This window comes from Tamandua tetradactyla, chromosome 10 (genome assembly GCF_023851605.1).
Source record: "Tamandua tetradactyla isolate mTamTet1 chromosome 10, mTamTet1.pri, whole genome shotgun sequence".
Taxonomy (NCBI): Eukaryota; Metazoa; Chordata; class Mammalia; order Pilosa; family Myrmecophagidae; genus Tamandua; species Tamandua tetradactyla.
In genome coordinates, this window is record NC_135336.1 from 42403271 (window position 1) to 42424256 (window position 20986).

Sequence of the window (20986 nt, forward strand, 5' to 3'; positions counted from 1 at the left end):
AGCCTGTCTCTTCTGAATCCTCCTTAAAAGGCTCCCAGTGATTACATTAAGCATCACTCATTGCAGAAGGCACACCCCTTGGCTGATTACAAATTAAATCAGTTGTGGATGCAGCTGACATGATCATGATTTAATTCTATGAAATTGCAACAGACAGGCCAGCACTTGCCCAACCAGACAAACAGGTACTACCATTTGGCCAAGTTGACACATGAACTTAAACATTACATAAACCAAGGGAGTTGTTTTCTTAAATTTTCTCTCTTATTCATCTGGTAGGAGTATTCCATTTTCTGCTGTGAACAGCCAACAGCCTTCTTGTTCAACCAAAACTTTTAATGAATGGAGATACCTTAGGTGAATCTAAAGTAAATCACCCAAATTTGTCTATGTTTATTGTCCCATTGCCCCACACCTAAATTGCTGCCATACAATTGTATGCACAAATGCAAATGCTAAAAGAAGGGATGAATGAGTGAATGGCTTTCTCCCAAACCATTCCAATATATATATTATTATAATATATATAATGTAATATATATATATATATACATTATTCTTTCATGGGATTATTTTTCTATTCACACATAATCCTTGAAGCTTCCTCTTGTCCTGATTCACATTCCTATGTTGTGAATTTAATGCCCATTATCATTTTCCATATGATAAAATGTAAAATTTTACTCCTTCCCCAAAAATTGTTTTCATTAAATGCATTGTTGCTTTACCTAGGTGAAAATATGACATATTTGTGGATCTTTTATCACTTAAGTTACTATGCATGCTACTTTCTCCTTGAACTACTCCATTCATCAAAACATTACTCTCTCACTTCATATCTTTTTCGTGGAGTCTTTCAGCCTTAATTAGCTTTTTGCTCTAGTTGTTTGGTTTTTCTTGCAACCACAAATCTGAAAAGAAAAAAAAAATAACTTGACATACGTTTTTATGTGTGTGTGTATTGATTTAATTTTCAAGTCACTAACTCATCATATTATATTCAAGACGATAACATCTGAAACTAGGTTAATTTTAATTTAAAGCTTGGTTCTGCCACCTCCTACTTGTTTGCTTTAGTTAAATACCTTAACATCTCTCTCTGCCTCAGTTACTCATTCTTAAAATGAAGATAATAGTAGATTCTATCTCATAGAATTGTTGAGAGGATTAAGTGAGTTAGTTCAGAAGAACAAAGCCTAGCAACAGTAAATTAATGCTGGTAAAACTTTTTCACTAAAGACTGTCTGAAGCAATATCATGCACACTTCACATTGACACTGTTCTCATCCATTATTCCAACTCAGAAAACCATCTATCTGTCTTCTGTGGACTTCCTATTTTAGTTTGCACACTTACTCTTCTAATAGTTTCCAATCTCTCAACCCCCATCTTCACAAAGAATGACCTAGCTTCCTACTTCACTGAGATTAGGTTCACCCTGCCCCTTGAATTGTCTTCTAACTCAAAATTTTTGACCCATTTACCTCCTTCTTATTTCTTAATAACAGTTTCCTCTGCCCTTTTAAGTCCAAGTACTTCCTGCTCCGGCCTCTCAACCCTTTATTTTCCATCCCTTCTAGACCTTGATACATTTATTATACTTGTTCTCATCTTTAACTTCTCCTATCTTCAGTGGATCTTTCTCATTTATTTATAGGGTTCCAAGTTCATCCTTTTCTGAAATTTTCTTTACTTAGATACTATTACATTTTTGTCTCTTTCTGACCTATTTCTTATCATATTTTGCTATTTGACAGTGTCCACTCAGAACTAACTAATAAGTGTCAATTAACAAATCTTAATTCTCAGGGCTTTTAATGCTAGTAGCGTTTTTTTTTAAGCTTCCCTTTTTAATCCTTTTCAATTATTTCATTTTTCCCTCATAAAAAAATAAAAGAAAAGCATTTATTGAGTGTCCACCAGGTACTAGGCTCTATAATCAGGAACATACAAATATTTGAAGCAAAAGATCTCTGTCACTCAAGAATCCCCTATCTAGTAAGTGATGTTAGTTGTACTGTTTACAAATTGGAAAATGATCATTCTATTAAAAGAGATATAATTATTCTATTTCCTTGACACAATTTTTTTCTTCCTTTCAGATTTTTATTTGGAAGCTATAGTAAATGAATGTCTTTCACTTTTGGAAGCCATTGAAATATGACAGAGGTATTTTTATCAGATTGTTTATCCATTCTGTATGACAATTGGATGCATAGTACTCAAAAGTGAAAGATATCTTTGGGAATCCATCTCCTTGGATAAATTCAAAGCTACACAGGTACATCAGGATATATTTATCTTGGTGTATATTAATATGTCTCCACATAGGAAACATATATTTTCATTTTAACCAAAAGAGAGAATCCACTTATTGGAAAGAACACTGGCTGGAGATTAAGGAGATTAGATTTCTAATCCTGGGCCTGGAAATCATTAGCTGGATTAGTGTAAATCCCTTAATTAGTCTGGACATCGATACACTCATCAAAATGAATTAGCTCAATTCTTGAAGGTTTTCTCTTCTTCATTTACATTTATGACTAAATGATCTCATCCAGTAACATGGCTTTAACTGTTGTATTTGTAGTGACAAATTTCAAATGTATAATTCCAACACAGACCCTTTTATCTTGACATCCAGTTCTGTATATTTAACCCACTCCTAACTGTCACCTCCAATTGGATATCTAATAGAATTTCAAACTTTTAATATCGAAATTGAACTTTTAAATATCCTGAAATCTCCATCTCGGCAAATGGCAGCCCCATACTGTCTGAAGCAATGTGTTTCTACTCCAAATTGATCTTCTTCTGACTCATTCTTTATTCCAACTCAGAAAATCATTTGTCCATCTCTGGTAGAGTTTCTATTTTAATGAACGGCAATTCCATGTTTTCAGTTGTGTAGATCAAAAACCTCAGAGTTATCCTTTACTCCTTAAATTATCTTATACTTCATGTCCAATCTGAGAACACATATTCCTAGAACTATTTTATATATAAATCCAGAATCTGACCTCTTCTTACGATGTCTGTTTCTAAAATTAAAGACCCTGATTCTATCATCTTTAATCAGAGCTCTTGCAATAAAATTATTTCTATTTGTTTCCACATTTGCACCCACAACTCCTGATTATGCAAAAAGCTTTAGTAATCCTTTAAGAATGTATGTAAGATAATGTAATTCTGCTGCTCAAAATCCAATTGCATTCAGAATAAAATTCAAAGTCCTCATCATAGCCTACAAGACTGCAGATGATCCACTTGACTACCTCTCCAGTTTCTCTTCTACTATTCTCATCCACATTCACTCACACTGGCTTTCTCGTTACCCCTCACATATATCACATTTACATGAACATATGAGCCTTTTGTTTTTTGTTCCTTCTGACATAATCTTCCTCCGTTAACTGCCTGGCTTTTTACAAAAATTCCTTCAGACCTATCTTCAAATGCACCCTCCTTTCAGAAAAAAAATTCTATCACTTTTGGGACTCTATAGACCCTTTTTCTACTTAATTTTTTTCCTTGCAATACTTTAGTGCTAATTATACACACACACACATACTTCAAGAAATATTTATCTCCCACACTGGCATAAAAGCTTGGTGGCAATAAAGATGTTATCTGTTATGTTTCCTACCAGGGTAGGAACATAGTAGCACTTGGCATTTCTGAAAGTCATTACCTGTGCATATTAGAAAAGCCTTGAGAAAGCCCTATCAGAAAAGCTTCCACAAAGAAGGTGGTCTAATATATGAAAGTTGTATTTACTAGCTAGAAGATTGTGAGGGATCGTTATAGGAGGGAACAATCGCAGGTGCAAAAGCCAAACACACCTGGAAGAAAATCTTAGTTACTTAGATAAATTGTTCTGAGATCTCTAACCTCTTAGAAAGGAATTTCTGCTGCTCTATTCCAGACTAGTTCTAAATAACTTGGGTATCTGTAAATTTCTGTATCTCATTGTTTTAAGGATGTGTGTGTGTGTGTGTGTGTGTGTGTGTGTGTATATATATATATATATATATATATGCTTTTGGTGGTTTTGAGGTATTATGTATCCCAGAAAAGGCCACTTTCTTTTGATCCATTCCTGTGGGTGCAGACCTGTGGCAGGTGGGAATTTATTTCAAAAGACATGTGACCTAGCCAATTCAAGGTAGGTCTTAATTCTTTTTCAGGAATCCTTGATGAGATGATTATGAGAGGATAAAATCCAGAAATAGCCCAAAGAGCTCAAAGAGAAAAGCCCCAGAGAAACCAAGAACTCAGAGAGAAGAGAGAAGGTTGCTGGAACTAGAAGGTGAAAGTAGTAAAACCCTGGAGTGAAAGACCAACAGATGCTAGCCAAGAGCCTTCTCATGTGACAGAGGAACCCCAGATACCAGTAGCATCTTCAGAGAAGGCATCATCCTGTTGATGCCTTAATTTGAACATTTTCATGGTCTCAGAACTGTAAATTTATAAGCTAATAAATCCCCATTGCAAAAGTCAATTCATTTGTGGTATATTGTTTTATGGCAGTTTTATCCAAACAAAACAATGTTCTTAATTGATGTATGATGAGATTTCTTTTCTTTACCAAGGATAAAACTTATGGGAAGCATGGGACAAAAGCTAGTTATTTTGCCACATTATTATTTATGTTGTCAAGTGACTGATATATATTCTTTGAAGTGTTGCTACATGATGCTGTTTTTCAGAATTTGCTGATTTTTTTAGATTTATTCTTTAATTTATTTTTCATCATATAGCTGTGCATTTATCATCACAATTGACATTTTTCATTTTTGTGAAAAGTAACAAATACATGAAAAAAACAATAAATTTCAAAGCACATCACAACAATTTGTTGTAAAACAGATTTCAGAGTTTGGTATGGGTTACAATTCCACAATTTAGGCTTTTGCTACCAGCTGCTCCCAGACACTGGAGATTAAAAGAAATATCAAAGTAATGATTCAACAATCACAGTCATTTGTTAAACCCTACCTTCTTCGTATAAATCCAACATGAACTTTCTTCCTTCTCCCAGTTTTTAGGGTTATTTGGGCTTTTCCCATAATGACTTTTTCATGTTGGAAGGGACTATCAATATATGGAATCAGGATATGGAACCAGTTGATGTTCTGGAGAGGCTGGCCCCTCTTTATTTCAGGACTTATCTGGTCTTTGGTATGGGTTACAATTCCACAATTTAGGTTTTTGCTACCAGCTGCTCCCAGACACTGGAGATTAAAAGAAATATCAAAGTAATGATTAAACAATCACAGTCATTTGTTAAACCCTACCTTCTTTGTATAAATCCAACATGAACTTTCTTCCTTCTCCCACTTTTTAGGGTTATTTGGGCTTTTCCCATTATGACTTTTTCATGTTGGAAGGGACTATCAATATGTGGAATAAGGATATGGAACTAGTTGATGTTCTGGAGAGGCTGGCCCCTCTTTATTTCAGGACTTATCTGGTCTAGGGACCCATCTGGAGGTTGTAGGTTTCTGAAAAGTTACCCTAGTGCATGGAACCTTTGTAGAATCCTATATAATGCCCTAGGTATTCTTTCAGATTGGCAGGAATGGCTTTGGCTAGGTTTTGGCAAACTATAATAGGTAGCAACGTCTAAATGAAACTTGGTAAGGGTGACCTCCAGAGTAGCCTGTCAACTCTATTTGAACTCTCTCAGCCACTAATACCTTATTTGTGCACTTCTTTTCCCCCTTTTGGTAAGGATGGCATTATTGATCACATGGTGCTAGGGCCAGTCTCATCCCTGAGAGTCATCTCTCACATCAACAGGGCGACTTTCACCCCTGGATGTCATGTCCCACCAAAAGGGGAGGGCAATGATTTCATTTGCAGAGCTGGGCTTAGAGAGGGAGAGAGAGAGGCTACATCTGAGCCACATAAGAGATTGCCCAGAAGTGACTCTTAGGCACACATGTAGGTGGGCTAAACTTCTTCAATACATGCATAAACTTCACAAGAGCAAACCTTAAGATCAAGGGCTTGGCCTATTGGTTTGGGTTTTCCTAATGTTTGACATGGTATCTGGGGTGTACCCAGTGATAAAGTTTAATAGTTCCATATTTTTTCTCCCATCCCTCAAGGGATTTTGCCAATACTTTTTGATAATCTTCTCAATATACTCTGGGATTTATCTTGGCATTGCTTTAAGCTATACAGGATGAAAGGCCCTCATACTTATTTTGGGTTCCCTGTGTTTGGATTGTTTAAATGATCTATCCAACAGGTTGAGTTAGATTATATACTACAGGAAATTTATGTTTTGGACAAAATCAAACTCTCTTCCTGTGGTCTCAAAGAGTAGGTAAAGTTCTAAAATGCAGACAATGTCTTCCTTACCCCTGTATTCAGAATTCCTGCATTCTGAATTACCTAATCTTGACCTGATCAGCTCGATTCTTATCTCTAAGTGCCAGGTTAAACATATAAAAACAGCCTCTCAATATCCAGAAATAACAATTACTGCTCTGGATTAAATGTGAGTGCTATAGAATTTGCTGAATTTTAAATTCTCTTTTTTTATCCTACTTAGGAAGCATAATGAAATTGGCTTTCAAAAGAGGTAGCACCCCATTCAATTGGTGTGTAGAGACAGTTTGGCACTCTGTTTTAAAAAGTCACTGGTGCCTTGAAGATATGATTTTAAACAAGGTGATATGTAGAAGCAGCATGTAAAGTACTGTTAGAGGGAAATTGGAAGCCAGCATGTTGCCACGAAGGAAACCCTTGATCTATGAAGGCCAGATGGTCACTTCAGAAGAGAGTCAGCATGTGGATGGAGCATTACCGCCCCACATGGTTCCATATTTAATTTAGAATAAGAATGAGCAATGAAATATTACAATAACAAAGACATAGACCAAGGAGCATACCTTATTACTCTGATCTTTAGCTTCTAATCTCTATGGAGGCAATATATGCAAGAGGAATGCCCTTGGTTTAAGAATAAAAATTACTTTAAAGGCCTTCTTTATCTTCCACCCCAAATGATAAACAAAACAATCTTCTTCCAGGAGACAACAAAATAGGAATACTAGAAATCTTTCTTTTTTACATGAAGGTAAGAGTAAATAGCAAAGAATTAGAATAAGTGCATATTCATACATGAGATATAGTCTTATTTAGTCATTTCAACATATCAAATTTCCATTAACAAGACAATTTTCAGGAATGAGCAGAATGCTGGATTGTCATCTGCATAATTATACCTTACATTTGAAGAGCACTGTATTGTTTTCAAATTGCTTTTACATTCATTATCTCATTTTATTTTCTGACAGTCTGTTTTGGGGCAGCAATTGGGTTATCATTTTCTGGTTTGGGCTAAAGGGCAGTGCTAGATATGGTGGCTTAGCTGTGCATATATGTGTATGAGGGGGGAACAATGGATAAATGAGTTCATCAAAGGTAGGAAGAAAAATGTGAGAGTCATAAGTGAGATGTTGTTAGAAAACATATAACAGAAAGGTTATTAAGCCAACCTTATCTTAGAAGGATAAAATGAGGCATTTAAAGGTTAAAGCTTAGGGGTAGGGAACTCATTATTGTCTATCATGGTTAATATTTTATCTTTTTAGAGAATTCTGTCAGATTATTTGTAACGTAAAAAAGTTAGAATGCTTATGTTACTGTTTGGTATATATGAGATATTGTTTAAATGCTCTAACCATTAAAATAAATGACCATTAAAACCCTGCAATGGTTTGGCTTAACAACAGGATTTGTTGTTTCATGATTTTAGAGGTTAGGCTTGATTCTTCCTGGGGTTGGTATCTTCTGGCTGGTTAACAATTTTCTAGTTTGAAAGCTGCCAGAATAAACTATAGAATGGTTTTTAGGAAGGGGAATTTAATGTTACAAGTTTACAGTTCTAAGCCTATGAAATTGTCCGAACTAAGGCATGCAGGGAAAGATACTTTAATTCCAGGAAGGCCAGTGGATCTAAGAATGGTTTTTATAAAGGGAAATTTAATGTTACACGTTTGCAGTTCTAAGCCTATGAAATTGTCAAAGCTAAAGCATTCAGGGAAAGATACTTTAATTCCAGGAAGGCCAGTGGGTTTAGAACATCTCTGTCAGCTCAGTAGTCGCATGGTGGGCATCTGCTGGTCCTTTGCTCCTGAACTCTGTTGCTTTCAGACACTGTTCCTGTGGGGGTTCCTCACTTTACTTCTCCAGGGCTGGCTTTCATCTCTTGGCTTCCCTTGACTCTTTCCAAGTTCAGGCTTGCTTAACATCTCCTGGCAATATCTTCTGGGCTCCAAGAATCTCCAAGCATTCATGTCTCTGTTCTTCACATGTCTGCATCTATGTTAGCAGTGCTGTGAAGTTTCTGTCAGCTCTGAAGCTTCTGTCATTTCTGTAGCCTCTGCTCTGAAGTTTATGTTGGCTCTGTCATTTCTGACTCTCTCCAAAATACTTCCACTTTTTTTTTTTTTTTTTTTTTTTTTTTTTTTTAAAGGAAAGAAAGTTAGAAGGAAGGAAGGATAGAAGGAAGGAAGGAAGGAAGAAAGGGAAACATTTTTAAACATTTTCTTGTTTTATTGTATTCTGTTTCTCCGTTTTTGTTACATGGGCTGGGGCCGGGAATCGAACCGAGGTCCTCCGGCATAGCAGGCAAGCACTTTGCCCGCTGAGCCACCGCGGCCCGCCCCAATACTTCCACTTTTAATCAAGACCCACCTAGAATGGATACAGTCACATCTTCATCTTATCAAATGTCACACCCACAACTGGGTATGCCATGTCTTTATGGAGATAATCTAATCAAAACTTTACAACATACATTATTGAATCAGAACGAAAAGAATCAGCTGCCTCCACAAGATTGAATCAGGATTAAAACATGGCCTTTCTGGGGTTCATAATATTTTCAAACAGGCTCCTTGTCATTTCTGTCACATGGCAATAGACATGGTATCTTATCTTTTCTTTCCAGATTCACCAGCTTCGAACTTCTGGATGTTCCCTATGGCTTCTTCTTTTTGTGACCAATTTCTTTTGCTTATAAAGGCTTCAACTATATTATATTAAAGCCTCCCTTCTTTCAGTTAGGACATATCTTAAATAATAACATCTTTAACTATTTCCAAATGACCAGGGGTTGAGACCTGAACATGCCTTTTGTGATTCAATTCCCTAAAAATATCTAACTAGAAATCCCAAGGACGTTGGATATTGTGTTAATGCATTGAGGAAAACCTGAAGTACAACAGCATTAACTTTAGTGCTCTATGGGCATTAAAGCACTGATTAAGAAATGGTTGAAGATATGAAGTAAATTCATTCCAATCAGTTATTGACAATAGGTATTAAAATAGCTAAAAGGTGTTGAGAATTTACTGTGTGCAGTATACAATGTTAAGAACATTGTAAACATTTTCTTATCTAACTTTAACAACCTACCAAGTAATCATTATTATTTTCCCCATTATAAGGAAACTCAGACTTAGATTAAATAACCTAACCAAGGTCAAAGAGATTTTATATTATGGAACTGGAATTCAAACAAAATATGAATTTTTAACTATGAAATTATTATAGTTATTGATATACTATGTGACAGACCCCTCAAAGATGCCCATATCCCAAACCCAGAAATCTGTGTTTATGTTAACCTGTTTGGCAAAAAGGACTTTGCAGATTTCATTAAATTAATGATTTTGAGATGGGTAATTACCTTCACTTATTATTGGGTGGTCACAAAGTGACCACAAGGGTCCTTCTATGAAAAAAAAAAAGGGAGAATTAAAGTCAAAGGAGGAGAGATTGCAGGATACTATGCTGTTATCTTTGATGGGGTGATGAGTCATGGAATTCCACAACGTGTGGAAGCTGGAACAGTTAAGGACGTGAATTCTTCCTTAGAGCATCTGGAAGGAACACAGCCCTGGATTTTAGCAGAATAATACCATTTCACACTTCTGATTTCCAGAACTGCAAGAGAATAAATATGTGTTGTTTTGAGCCATTAAATTTGTGGAAATTTGTTACAGCATCAATAGGAAACTAATGCAGCCTGTATGGAATTGTCCAGTAGAAAAAGGAAGGATGAACACCCAACTTATGATGGAATAGTTGTGCTGGAGCGGTGAAGGCAACAAAGCAATATTGGACCCTGAGCAAATGTTAGTCTTAGGTAGGAGCCTGTGAAAGTGCCCTGTAGAAGTACAGAAAAGCTTTCCAGAAAGGCAAAGTTACATTTGACCCTGCAGATACATGAATGTGAGATTAAAGAAGAACATAAATGAGACATTAGTTTTCTTCATTAAGTAATGTATGAGGCTATCTACTAAAAGTTAGGGTAGTAAGGACATGCAGATTTAGAAGCACTAAGAAAATTTATTTTAGAGTGTATGGAGAATTGCAGATATATGGTAGGGACAAAGAAGAAGCTTATTAATTGCCAAAGAGAGCAATTAAAGCTAGAAATTTTCCAGTTTTAACCATCATTGCTAGATTGTGTGACTTCAGCAGCAGCCCATTCACTGAATTGCAACTCAAGACACAATTGTAAGAGATGACAGTTTTTGCATTTTTTTAAAGTTAGGTAGTTGCAGTTAGATATGGCAAATGAACAAAGGATATGGAAAGATAAAGAAATTGAAAGGCAAGTGGGAAAAGAGTGATTGAAGGTGCTCTAACCCTGGGGAATTTCTATCCCAGCTTCTAGTTGAAGTGTTGGGAAGGAGTTAAAAAACCACCACATGGGTTAGGGAAATTCAAGACTAGACAGAGACCTGTGCCATGCCCCCAAGCAGAGTCGAACTTCATGGAGAGGGGCAGGTAGACCCAAATTGGCAAAGTTTTTGTCTATGCCACCCAAACAGAAACTGTGTTTAAGAAAATAAAGGAATTCTTTTTATTATAGCTTTGAATTTGTAGATTGAGCTTCAAAAGTTTTTCACTACTAAACAGATAGAAATTATAAAATTGGAAGAGGGATTTTCTAATTGTAAATGTAAAGTTTTTACTTTCTGAATCTAAATTACTTATATTTCTTTATCAAACTAATAATTAGTGGGAAATAGATTTTCTAAAAAATGAATATATTTCTTTCCCAGCTTGAGTATACAGAAATTATTCAAGAAACTATATTGGTTTAGATTAAGAAACAGTGAACTATCACAGCAATAACTTGTCTCCAATTTGTCCTTTTTCTTTCTCATCAGTTACAATACTCTGGTTGTGGTAGTGAGTAAAATGAAGGAAAATGAAAATTTGGTTTCTCAGAAGCACTGTGATTACCTTTAGCGTTACGATTATAAATAACAATGTGTATAGCCATAATGCTACATCCTTTAGGAATAAAAGGTATACTGGATCCTATCAGCCACCTTAGTTTCCCTCCATCTTCCTGTCATGTGCACTGAACAAAAGATACATGTGTGACAGGATGATAGAACCTCTGGCATTCCAGAGCCTGATTCCAAATGTGAAATCATGAAAGATCAATTCGAAAATTGTCAAACTATCCAAAAATATAAAAAGTGTCAGAGTTCAGAGACAAGGGGTACTTCATAAAGATCTCCTATTCCCATCCTCACTCAAGGTAAGTAGAGTGGGAGAAGACAATCTCCTTCCCCTCCCTCTTGAAAGTCAAAGAGATGTCCATAGAACTGCTTAGTGTTCTCAAGTTGGAAGACACTGAGGGCTCATAGCTGACTCATGGCTCAGAGACCACCTGCAGCTAGAAAGAAGTGGTTGCATATAGATCGGTCTGGACCTTCAAGTTTCACATGGTCAGCAGAGGTATGTATGTGTCCTGTGAACTAGATGAAGGCCGCATGGGTTGAGAGAAATCTACTGTGATTATTTGGGGTTCAGCAGAACAGCTATGGGCTAGAAGGACATTAATAGCAAAAAGCTGGATGTGAGCTCTGAGATGACTCTGAGATGTCAAGTGGCTGAGGTGGAAATTGAAAATTACCACCCAGAAATAAATTCATTGGTCCAGATCAAAACAACTGCAGGAGAAAAGTCATCAGCAATATGAACTTGCAAATAAAGCATTAAAATACCCATAAGGAAAAGAGTCCATTTAAACTCTATGCCCAAATAATACAAAACTATCAGAAAATAGGAAACCCTTTTACCTTGCATTTCTACTCTTTATTCTCAGAGTTTCTGAAGCAGTTTTTGGTAATGAGACATAGAGCTGTGAAAAAGAAAAGAAGTCAAACTTCAAATCCCATTCCCAGTAGAATTTTATGATCTGAAGAAGGCTGGAGTTTAGGTAGAGAAAGCTACCTAAATGTAATTAAAATTTTGAATCTTGCGCATTATCTATAACTTGTCATTCTACTTTTTAAATTTGTGACAAAATGATGACAGGACTAGTTGTGTGCTGGTAAATAGCAACCAGTTTCCCTCAAAAATAAAAGTCCTGATTTGTTGCATTTGTCCTTTTCTTTGGGATAAATTCTCTCACCATGGCCAATTTCAAGCAACCAAATGATGTCACTGAACATAGAGTTGGGAAGATAATGGTACAATTGGCTCTCCTGAGACTATCTACGAGCTGGCTCCAGAACATCACCCCTTTTGATAAGAGCAGAGGCAGATTTACTGTGGTGCAAATGCAGGCTTCAGGACCCCTCATTGTCGTTTGGTTTGTATATTTTTGTAGATGACATTTTAACCAGAATAGGTTAGCACTTTTGTCTCTTTCCCCTCCGATTTCCCACCACCACATGTGCCTAGTTTTGAAGTAGCTGTGGGCACTTTTAGGATCCAGCTCAGAAGTTGAACTGGGGATACTTTAATTTGGGTTCATTAGAATGTGTTATGCTCTCAATCACTTCCTCATGGAATTAATGTATTGCGAGCTATCCAGGTGTAGAAGTGGCTCCCAGCAATCCTCCTGCTGACAGGTATACACATTCATTTGGCACCATGACAGAAAAGTACAGAGCCACAGGTCACATTGTAATTTGAGTTTTTCCATGCTGCATCTGACACTAGAAGTAGGCAGGCAATGGAGGAAAAAGCAAGATTGTAATGACAGAACCAAAAGATTGTCTGTGGAAAATTCTTCCACTTTTGACAGCTTATTATTAAAAAAACTTTGATAGAATTTCCTCAAATTAAAATGATCTTATCACAATGTCTGAAGCAGAAAAAAATTTCTAAGCTAAAAATAATAAAACTTATTTTTTTGCTAAATCATGATAAAGGTTGGGTTATATTATTATGAGAAAGTAACCCTACAAAATCATTGTGTAGGTGACACAAGAATGAATAGACCCAAAACTGCAGGAAAGAAGGTATTACACAGGTGTTTCAGGCAGTTAATTGATACAAATATGGTGACTTTAAAAGATAATTGTGTTTTTTTGCAAAAACTTAAAAAAGTTTTTAAATTAAGATTTCTTTTCTCTTCCTAAATAAACACAAATTTTTAAATGTAGTTTTTATTTCTGTGTTCATTTTCTTAAAGAAGGTATTCAAACTGTATAAGTTTTAGGCCCTATAAAGCCAAATATGCCACTGCATAAGAAAGAAGAAAGAAATCTTGTGACTTTCTCATATTTAATTCAGAGGCATGAGGTGATAAATAAATTTTGAAAGAACAATGGGAAACAAATGTAATTTTGTTTGATTATGTCACACACACACAAAAAACTTGCTTGATATACTAGTTGCTCTCACTTTGGTGCTATTTCTCTCTGAAATTCTTCTTAAGAAGATTTTGTGATGGATTAAATTATGTAATCCAAATTAGACATGTTCTTGGTCTTAATCTACCTTCCTGAGGGTTTGAACCCATTGTGAACAGGATTTCGTGAAGATGTTACATTTGTTGAGGTGTGGCCTACCTAAATAAGTTTGACACTTAATTTGGATTACCAGAGTTTTTCATAAGCAGAAGAAATTCAGGCAGAGAGAGAGAGAGAGAAAGCCACAGGGAGGAGCTGGAAGGAGGCAGTCCGTGAGCATCTGGGAAGAGGTAGGAGAGGACAGCACCATTGTGACGGGAAAGCCAGGGAACCCAAAGCTCGCTGGCTAGGCGGCGAGGAAGCAAGTCTTCTAGCCCCAAAACCATGAGCCAATAAATTCTCATTATGTAAGCCAACTCGTGTTTTCTTTATAAAACATTTATGCTCCTGTAATTTGCTTGCAAACCATATTTATTCTGGAGTTTATGGGGAGTGGGTTAGGAGAACAGGGGCCAAGCATCAGTAGGTTTGATTAGGTTTATTGCCAAGTTAATTAGCCTCTTTGAGCTTCCATTTTAACATCTGCAAAATAAGGACAATGGTAAGTACCATATTCTGTTATTGTTAAGATTAAATGACATACAAAATATGAAGGTGTTAGGTGTGGCTGTTATATTATAAGCACTAATTACATAATAGCTATTATTACTGTTATCATTTTATTATTCTCATCAATTATTTTTTACATAAAATTTTATATTATTTTAGTTGGGAAGTGTCTGCGTGATTTAATATTACCTTAAAGAATGTGTGCTTCAAAGTACACGTTAAAAATCAAATAGTTTTATAAAACTAACTTTAAAAATCTGTAAACAAATAACTCTATATTTCTCTTTAGAAACACTGTAATGTTTGATTTAAATTCTCCAATTATCCTTAATAGGCTTCCTCCACCTTTACTTGGCTGAAACTTATCCTAAGTTGTCCTAAATTACCATCATAAAAAAGGAGGTTGCCTATTTTGCAGAAAGTACAGGTCAAATTGAAGTCTTCATCTGGAAGAAGTAAAACCAACACTCTAGTGAACTTATATCATGTAAAATGTACATGATGAGAAAAGAAGAAATTGTATAATTGTTTTCACATTTGACACAAAGGTTAGTGGTAGGGCAAGCAGCAATTATTTTTTTTCCAGACCACTCCTATTTCTGTGGCATGTTCTGGAAGCTAATGGATTCTCAGATGTGAACTGGACCCTCCAGGCAGAAGGGAAGAGGAGACAGAGGAAGAGCAGAGGAGCATATTAAAAATTCAGCATTTTAAATGGACAAATGGAACTTCATTTACTGTAAGAGAGAGCTAAGATTCTGTAAAGTGACTCTTTAAAGTATCAGATTCTCTCTATGAATCAGAATTTTATCTAAGTGTAGCTTTCTTTACGTGTGAAGCACTATTGAAAAGTACAAAGTAATTTTAAATGTAAGTGAAGTGCTTGATATTAAATAATCTTATGTTTTTTTGTTAATACCTGAGTTATTTATATGTAAAATTGAAAGAATTTTCTACTGTCTTTCTGTCTTAAATGTGTGTACGCTTTCTATATGACATTAGATTAAAAAAATTGATCCAAAATTTTCTATACTACACTTTCAGTTATAATTTTAATATGCCATATTTGTATGTAATATAAACATAATTTAACTGGTTTAAATGTTTTGGTTAGTTAAAGTGATTTTGTGTTGTCATCTGGATAGTTCTCCTTTCTTTATCCAGTAGAATTTGATAATTAATATAGGAGGAAATGGATAGAATGATTTTATCTACAAGGTCACTTCACCAATGGAGGTGAAATTTCAGGTTCTGTGTGTATTTAGTTAGTTAGGCTACATTCTCAACCAGACCACGGACAAATGTTCATGGTTTCTTTTCTTCACAGTTCATAAATTACTAAGTATTTTTTAACTACTCAAGGCTGGATTTGTATCCCATACTGTGAATAAAATGATTACAGAATGTTGATCTGCCAGTGAATAATTACTGTTTGAAAGGCTTTTGAGAGTTCAAAGAATACTGAAACCCTGTTGTTAAAATTAGGCCAAATGTTTTCAGACCCTAAAAAAAGTGAACTCTTGATTCTTGGACTTTTGTAGCAAAATTGAACACTATGAAAAAGAACAGATCAAATCAAAGATGCTCTTTGTGAGAGGAATCATTTTTCAGAGGAATTTGTTTTACAGAGAACTTTCATTATATGTGTCTAAAGAATCAGAAAACTTTATAAAAAGGAAAACATTACCAGTACGACTTATATTTGAAAATCCAAAGATTATTATATTTTTCTGTTTCTCTCTGAATTACAAGTAAAGACTAATGCTGAACACCAGAGGCACTAAATATCCAATATTTGAAGTTTAGAGAGCCCTCTTCAGTGGAAGCCAAATACTTCTCTATCTCTTTTGAGCCTTAAGAAGCAACCAGAAATGGTCTTACCCTATTTATACCACCCTGAAACCCAAAACAATATGAAATAAGAACTAAGAAAATAGGAGCCTACCACCTTTGAAGCATGCAGAATTCTAGGTGACACAACAAGGAAAAAAGACCTCGAGACACAGGCCTGCTTAGCCAGCATTCTTTCTGCTCTACCCTTTGTTTGCTAAGCAGAGGAATAAGACTGGTCAAGAGATAGTGGAGTCAAGGGCAAAGAAGTCTGCCCATCTCAGAACTGCACTTGAAGTAAAATAGATAGGGAGTTTCCCTGTGTCAAACAAATACCATGAAAGATAGCTGCGAGCCCTGCATTCTCAATTTCTCACTCAAAAAAGGTTATCTACTAACTGAAGGGCCCCTATTTTAGTTTCCTAGACTACTCCGAGAGAACACCATGAAATGAGCTGGTTTAAACAATGTAAATGTATTAGCTTATGGTTTTGAGGCTCTGAAAATGTCCAAATCAAAGTATCATCAAAGCAATGCTTTCTTCTTGAAGACTGGTGGCTGCAGACCCTTGGCTCCTCTGTCACATGGCAAAGCTCATGGTGGCATCTACTGATCTCTCCCTTCTCTTCCAGGTTTTGTTAAGTTTCTTGCTTCTGTGACTTTCTCTTTCAGGTCTGAATTTCATTCTCTTATAAAAGATGCCAATAATAGTATTAAGACCCATCGTGAATGAGGTGGGTCACACCAGAAATTTCCTTATCAAAAGGGCCAACTTATGATAGGGTCACACACACAAGGATGAATCAAATTTAAGGACATGTGTTTCTGGGGTACACACAGTTCCAAACAACTTCAGACCCCAACAACAAAAGTGATGGAGTGGAGTTCCTCCATATAAGGAAACTGTGCAGCATCCTGCAAGTCACGTCTCAAATGGCCACATGTCAGTATTAGCCAGAGAAGCAGAAGTATTGACAGAGAGATATTTATAGTTCGCTCAAGCAAGTATGAAGTTTTGCAGTTTTCTATTTCCCTCCTTTTCTGCCCAAACACTGAAGGAGCTTATAATTAAATGAAGAGGAGGTATAACCTGAAAGTTACACCAGGTGTTTCCTGTAATCTAAGTGCTAAAACCATGGTATTAGCTTGAGTTAGGGGAAGGGAAGAAGGGAACTTTGAACTGAATTTGAGCTGGAATTTTGAAATGAACAGGTCCATTTGGAATAAGATCAGATTTTCTTTATAATCTGAAGTGGATAAGCAGTTATGAAATTACATCAACTTTCTTCAAAGCAATTTCTACCCAATGGCAAGAGGGATTTCACATAACATATTTTAGGGTAGAAATTGGAGAAAGCATTTAATTCTTGGTTATAATCCATCAAGTTGAAAATACTCAATAAATTGATAAAACTATTTCAAATTTAAATTAGAAACAACTCTAATGATTTACAAATTTTCTAATCTTTGAGGCTCTGGGTATAATCTATTTCATCACAGGAGAATAATAATATACCTTAAACTGTCTTTCCCAAAGAGTCCTTTAGCGTATTCAGATACTAAAAAATAATTTGTAAAAGCATCTGTGACCAAATGTTTTTGGAAAATATTATGATTAGCAACATATTTTTGCTGAAGGAATTCTCAGAGTCAAAAATTCCTCTGAGAATTTTTAAAGGGGAGTGCAAATCTTTTGGAAGAGGGCATAGTGTGTCGTATTGCCTAAGGGTGTTTTATTGCAGATACTTCATGTATATTTTTGAGGAACATTTCATAAGATCTTTGTAAAACAGAATTTTTTGAACTGCACAGGAAAATCTGGTCTAAGGCAATTATCTCCCAAAGGGATATCTTTGTGTCATATTTGTTTGGAAATTTTAAAGCATAATTATAATTACAGGGTGTTCTAGTTTGCTGGCTGCTGGAATGCAATATACCAAAAACAGAACAGCTTTAAAAAAGGGGAATTCAATTAGTTGCTAGTTTACAGTTCTAAGGCCGAGAAAAAGTCCCAGTTAAAACAAGTCTATAGAAATGTCTAATCAAAGGCATCCAAAGAAAGATACCTTGGTTCAAGAAGGCCAATGAAGTTCAGGGTTGCTCTCTCATCCGAGAAGGCACATGACAAACACAGTCACGGTTTCTCCTTCAGCTGGAAGGGCACATGGTGAGCACAGCAAGATCTGCTAGCTTTCTCTCCTGGCTTCCTGTTTCATGAAGCTCCCCAGAAGGTGTTTTCCTTCTTCATCTCCAAAGCACTGCTGATGGACTCTCTGCTTCATGGTGCTGCAGCATTCTCTGCTCTCTCCAAATCTCCTTCAATCTCCAAAATGTTCCCTCTTTTATAGGACTCCAGAAACTTATCAAGACCCACCCAAATGTGTAGAGACATGTTGTCTCTACGCAATTTGGTTTAACACCACTCTTGATTAAATCACATCTCCAGGGAGATGATCTAATTACAGTTTCAAATGTGCAGTATTGAATAGGGATTATTCTGTCTTTATGAAATGGGATTTTGATTAAAACAAGGCTTTTCTAGGGTCCATACATCCTTTCAAACAAGCACACAGGCCCTGTCCCACATTGAAGAGTATACTTAACTGTGCTAAAAAGATAAGCTCTTAAGAATTTAAAATATTTAATAAGTAGAATTTCAGAGTGATAATATGTGAAGAAGGGTTACTGAGGATTTTCAGTGGAACTAAGAAGGTGGGTGTTGCATGAAGTTCAGAGTTGTGAAAAATAATTGTTGCTAATTTGCATAAATAAAGAGTATACTGGAATAACGAAAACAAAACAATAATAAAAATTGGTGTGCTGCCAATTCCAAAATATGGCTTTCATTTTACTGTCTAATATGGTATCATATCCATGTTTCAAAATAGCAGGAAAGGAAGTCAAGAAGATTTGGAGGACTTCCAGTTTTACTGCCTAAATTACAATAAGAAAAGACTGAACAAACTGAAAATCATGAATTTCTTGGCTCCATCTTAGAACTAGAGTTGCAAGGCAAACTGCCAACCCAAATCTTGAGAGAGAGAGGTGAATGCCTAGAGTCCCAGCCCGGCTATGCTTTCCTCAGATAGAAGCAAATGGAAACATAACCTGGTAGGCACATTTAAATGGCAATGTTGATGAATTGCTGGAGGCTGTGTATAGACTAGTTTGAGAATGAGGAACTCCTGAAAGTCGTAGTTTAGAAACCCATACACTTTAGGGAGTTTTATCTCCAGGAACCCTACCAGGTTCTCACCATAAATATCTGATGAAGATTCCACTGTGTCTCTGGCAGGATCATAAGAAAGGTAATCATCGTGAAATATTCCTAGAGTGTTCTCCAAAACAAAGGCCTGCTCGCCAGAGGAAAGGGATTTACAAGAGTTCTTATCTTAACTGGGACCAGGGAAGAGCATTTCTCCCAATCTAGCCCTCTCTAGCTTTCCTGTCTTGCCTAAGGGAGAAAAACAAAAACAAACAAACAAAAAAAACAATTATATCAGTAGAAAAACACTTGTGAAGGTCACAGCCCAGAAACACACGTTCAATAAAAGACAGATTTAATCGTAATATTATGTGATTCTTCTCCTTCCCTGTCATGATCACCATACCAACAGGGTTCCAGTAAAATAGTGGTGGATTGCCGCTGCAAGAGCTGCAAGTCACAGAATCTTTATGAGAAGAATAATTTAGGGAAGTTCAGCCTCAGGAGGGGTGACAAAAATGAGCACATTGGGGGAATTTAAAGACTCTGACACCTATAGCAATAGCAAACAGTAAGCACAAACCAATTGCTACCCAGATTTAATGTAAATCCTCACAGTAAAGGCCTATTTAGCTAAGTTCTTATTACCCAAAACAACATGACTGATTTTCAACCAAAAATTATAAGACAGCCAAAAGGTAAGAAAAGGCACAATCAGAAGAGACAAAACAAGCATCAGAACCAGACTCAGACATGACACATATTTTGAAATTAGCAAGGAAGGAATTTAAAATAACTTTAATTAGTATGTTTTTTCTAATGGAAAAAAATACACAACATCAAAGAACAGATGGGCAACATGAGCAGAGGGATGGGCAACCTAATAAAAAATGAAAAGGAAATTCTAGAAATAGAAAACACTGTAACATAAATGAAGAATGACTTTGATGGACAAAAATGTTCAGTAGACCAGACAAAGTTGAGGAATTGGTTAGCTTAGAGATAGATCCAAAAAAACTTCCCAAACTGATATTCAAGAGAAAAAGAATGAAAACCCAGAACAGAATGTCCAAAAATTATGGGGCAATTTCAACATTTATAATATATGCATAATTGTAATACAGTAAGAAGAAAACTGAGAAGAAGGAATAGAAAAATATTGGAGGAAGTAATAATAGCTGAGAATATTAAAGAATTAGTGTCTGACCCAGCCTACAGGTCTAAGATCTCCAGAAAATACCTGGCAAGATAAATACTAAAATTTAAAACAAATAAAAGATTATGCCTACACATGACATATTCAGACTGTAGAAGATGAAAGACAAAGAAAAATTCTTGAAATAATTATCCTTAATAGAACAAAGGAGACAATTACAGTGGAGTCCTTGTTAGAAACCAGGCAGACAAAAAGACAGTGAATTATTCAAAGAGTTAACAAAAGAAAAATTGCCAACCAAGAATTTTATATCCATAAATATCCTTCAAAATTGAGGGAGAAATAAAATTTTTTATCCATTATATCTTTCAAAATGGCTAAGAAATGAAGACTTTCTAAAACAAAAACTGAAAGAATTCATACAGACCTCTAGCCAGGATAAGCAAGAAAGTGAGTAGATGCAAATGAACAATACCAGAAATGAAAGAGGCTCATCAC